At 42.2% G+C, this 4,037-nt stretch overlaps 1 pseudogene; it reads right to left on the reverse strand.

Moving 5' to 3' along the window:
• Nucleotides 1-495: 495 nt before the first annotated feature.
• Nucleotides 496-1,053, reverse strand: LOC100673578 (ferritin light chain-like; annotated as a pseudogene).
• Nucleotides 1,054-4,037: the final 2,984 nt, after the last annotated feature.

Consider the following 4,037-nt stretch of genomic DNA (forward strand, 5'->3'; position numbering starts at 1 on the left):
TCATTTATTAATGACCCTCATACTTCCCTACTTGAACAGAGAGAACAATGATGGTACTTTGGTGTACTTTGGTGTCTACATGGCTATGACCCTTGAAAGATCTGGGTATTTCCCTTCCCTCAATGTATGGTTACCTGGTTACATGATGAATGGACATAAGACCACTTGAAGAAGTGCTGGGAAATCACCACTGCATACAATTGATACAGCGTTGTAGGGCTTTTCTTCATGGCTTGTGTCTGGAAACTAGGCAGAGAATTATAATGTTCATAGGGTGGCTGATCTCAGCCTTCTGCTCATCTACTCATAATACTCTTTTTTTCTTTTTGGCTGCAAAAGAACCTTTATTGTTTCCGCTTGGTCAAGGGCTTGAGAAAGGGTTCCAGGGTCATTAAAAAAGCTGCCTCTTGGCTGGAGGGAAAGGCTCAGGAAGAAGCCCAGATGCCAGGAAAATACAGAGGGACTCTCTCAAAGCTTACTGGACTCTAGAGGCTCCTACTCGAGCTTGAGGGTAAGTTTCTTGAAGAGAAGAGATACTTGCCCACCTGGACTGGGGCCAGTCAGCCTGTGGAGGTTGGTCAGGTGGTCTCTCATCTTCTTGATGAGTTTCACCTTCTCATCTAGGAATTGGCTTTCCAGAAAGTCACAGAGATGGGGGTCTGTACTGATAGAACCCACAGCATGCAGTTCCAAAAGGGCTTGGTTTAGGTTCTTATACAAGGCCATGGCAGCTCCTATAGCATCCAGGGTTCTGCTCCATTCATCTTGGGACAGCTTCTGCATGTCCTAGAAGAGGGCATGGCCTCTGCACTGATTTTGTGTTTTCTAGAGACTCTCAGTATCCCAGCACTGTTCCTTCACCAACTCACTGAAGAAGTGGGTCCACGCCTTCTAAGGCCACTTTCACAATGGTGGCAAGAGAAGCCCAGAAAGAAGTAGGTGTAGGAGACCGACATTCAAGTTGACCAGGCAGTTGACAGCAGCCTCTACTTGGGTGGAATAATTCTGTCTAATCTGGGAGCTCATGGTTGGTCAGCAACAAGGAACTAAGCACAAAAAACACTATTAGCTGGTCGTGGAAACGGGATGGTCAAGAAGATGGTTCCAAGGTTCGTGCCTAGAGAAAACGTTGGAGGGTGGATGGAAGCTGGAAATGGAAATTCCCCAGGTCTGTTCCTTCCAAACACTGTTGAAGCGAGAGACAGATCCGTGGAAACATCAGTCACACTTGTGCTCTTAATCTTTTTTGATTAAATATATTAAGTAGTACTGTTGCTGGATATCCATCTTTCTTGCCCCTAGGAATGCTATATTCTATGAGTTATCGTCTCTATGGATCCCTGATGGTTTATTCTGGCTGTCATTCTGATATTACTACCCATTACAGTATTCATATGGTCTCTGCTATTTTGGGATTCTATTATCCCCACTGCTATGAGTGAGCTCAGTTCTATAGCACCATTTCCTACCATGAATGCTGGGCTATATATGCCAGCCACTGTTGCAATATTGGTGCCCCCTCACTAGCCCAATCCTTAATTTCTTGGTAATCAACTGTTCTTTAGCTCTCTCAAGGAACGTATTAACTCATGGTTATCCTATTTGATTATGTGTACTTCTCTGAGGCTTTTGATTTCTTCACAATGTGCCACAGTGGTTCTACATCTCTTTTTCATTTAATGTGGGCCATTGTTTTCTACAAGTTTCTAAGAATCATTCCAGCAGCATTTTACAGTCATCACTCAGGACTTTTGCCGGGGTGTAATGTATCCAGCTTTGTATCCCAGAACTACTCACCTTGTGTGCTCCCATTTCCTGCCAGTACATGTCCTGTGTCTCCTTTGGTACATCGTCTCTCTCCTCCCTTAGCTGGATTTCCGGCATGTCCCAGTTACATTAAGCTGATATTTGGCCCCTCTGGTAACCAGGAGGGGAGGTAGATACAGAGCCTGAAAAAGACAAGCAATGTCTTGCAAGGCAGGAGGGGCGGAGTTGCTATTTTCCAAATTGGGGAGAGAGCCAGTTCCTCAAGCGCAAAAGGTTCTGAAGTATCTGAGGATTTAAGGTTCTCAATAGCATTTACATGCATATCACCACTCATTTCATATATAAAAAATATATATAAACGTCCTGAATTTTTTGCAAGAGACTCTTCCTGGCTGAGAATTCAGCATCTTCTCTCTTCAATAAATTATAGGAGCTTAGCAACAGCCACCCAATTCCACCATCATTATAGGAACTGTTTTTCCTCTTTTCTCGCTAGTCTATGAATCCATTTCCACCTTTATTCCATCTTAGTTCACCACAAAGTGAACAATTATACAGCTACAGCATGCCAGGTACTCCACCTACCACTAGAGTGGTGGCCTCATCATTCAACTAGTAAGTGATACACTCCAGAATCCCACCATTAGAGCCTGATTCCTAGGACCACGATTAGCACCAACTGTTTTAGTTTGGGTTTCCTAGAAGCAGAGTCAGAGACAGAGCTTCTGTCAAAATATAGAATGTAATCTTGGGACGGGTCAGATTTGTCAATATGGGTGAACTTACCAAAGATCCTGGATTTAATTTGCTGGCTCAAGCACATGTCAGTGGCTCTGATAGATTCTTAACTGGCTGATTAAAACCTGGACTTTACAGTGGCCTACATTCAATGAAGTTGAGAAAACCGGCCAGTTTTGGTATAATACAGGGACAAAATACAAAGTCTTAGAGAGATTGAAAAGTTGGAGTGCATACTATTCCCTATCGTTGTTAGTTACTGTCAAGACAATTCTGGCTTATGTTGAGCTCATGTGTGCAGAGTAGCACTGCTCCATAGGGTTCTCAAGGCTGTGAATTTTGGAAGCAGATCATCAGGCCTGTCTTCTGAGGTACCTCTGGGTGGGTTCAAACCATCAACCTTCTGGCTAGTGGTCAAATGCTTAATGGGTTTGTTGCCACCCCAGAGCTCCACATCCTCTAGGAAAGCCCAGCGGCACTCTACACTAAGACAAATACATTATTGAGAGACACCCTAACGTCTTTGAAACACTCTTTAGTGGCAGTCCTCTATAGTTCAGAAACAGTGGAGAAGAATGCTGCTATTGAAACTGAATCCCTGATTTTAGTGATAATGATGGAATCCCAGCCTGAGAGAGTCCAAGTGACAATGCTTACCTGCCAAAGACAAGCTGAGTGCAATTATTATAATGGGTAGCAGGAAGGCTAATTGCATGATGGCTAATAGATTCCACTATCGGTTAGCCAGTATAAAGTCTGTTCAAAAGTCTGTTGTATGCTGTTGAGTCAATTCCAACTCATAGTGACACTCCTAAAATGCTTTTCCACATATATTCATTAGGTTTCTTCAAATATAAATGAGCAAAATATTACAATTCTATTAGTGTATAAGCTCTCCCCTTACGGAGATTTTGCCCTTTTTTTTTTTTTTTTTCTTTCTGGAGCACATCTATCTGAAACACATAAGCAGCCTACTGAAGTATTACTTAATCTGCGTAAGAAAATCTCTAGTTCAGGCAAACATAAACCTTACGTCATATTAGAGAGTCACGCCCTCTCAAACAGTTTCCAGATGAAATGAGTTCATGTACCTGGAGTCCCTTGATTGAATGGAGGAGGACTTGTTCCCTGGAGGAAAGAGCCTACGATATGGCCACAGGTATATACTGTAAATTTTTCTTTGAGGTTTTCTCAAAAGATTTATGGCCATTCACCAAAGTGACTATGCACTTAGAAAAACAAACAAACACACTTTTCAGGGATTACTAGTTATTGGTTTTGAGTTGAAGCTAATCAATGAGTACTTAGAATGTCACTGGTGTGTACTGGTTAGAGTGAGAGCTTATGGCTTTCAAATGATAAATACATACATACACATACATATATATATATATGTATGTGTATGTATGTATTTATCATATATATATATATATGTATGTGTATGTATGTATATACGGAGCCCTGGTGGCACAGTGGTTAAGAGCTCAGGCTGCTAATCAAAGGTCAGCAGTTTGAATCCACCAGCCATTCCT

Source organism: Loxodonta africana, chromosome 5 (genome assembly GCF_030014295.1).
Source record: "Loxodonta africana isolate mLoxAfr1 chromosome 5, mLoxAfr1.hap2, whole genome shotgun sequence".
NCBI classification, from domain to species: domain Eukaryota; kingdom Metazoa; phylum Chordata; class Mammalia; order Proboscidea; family Elephantidae; genus Loxodonta; species Loxodonta africana.